Genomic DNA, 303 nt, shown 5'->3' on the forward strand with positions numbered 1-303 from the left:
ACAGATTCTACTTTGGTCAAACAGGTTTAAATAAAACAATAATTAAATTAGGGAAACACGCTACAGGGAAATTATATTTTTATTTTCAAGAAGAATCAGTGGATGTTTTATTGTTTCTCACTAAACATGTAGATTAGATAAATGAAAGCCAACAAATTACAACTAAACATTAAAAATCTTTAAGACAAAGACTCTAAATCAGAGGGTAATTCTTCATACTATATATATATATATTTTTTTTTCTTGTATTGTTGTATCCACAGTCCTGTGCAGATGGTGGCGGTAATGCTCCAAAGGTTGCTT

Source organism: Cyprinodon variegatus, unplaced genomic scaffold (assembly GCF_000732505.1).
Source record: "Cyprinodon variegatus isolate N-32 unplaced genomic scaffold, C_variegatus-1.0 Scaffold2011, whole genome shotgun sequence".
Classification (NCBI taxonomy): domain Eukaryota; kingdom Metazoa; phylum Chordata; class Actinopteri; order Cyprinodontiformes; family Cyprinodontidae; genus Cyprinodon; species Cyprinodon variegatus.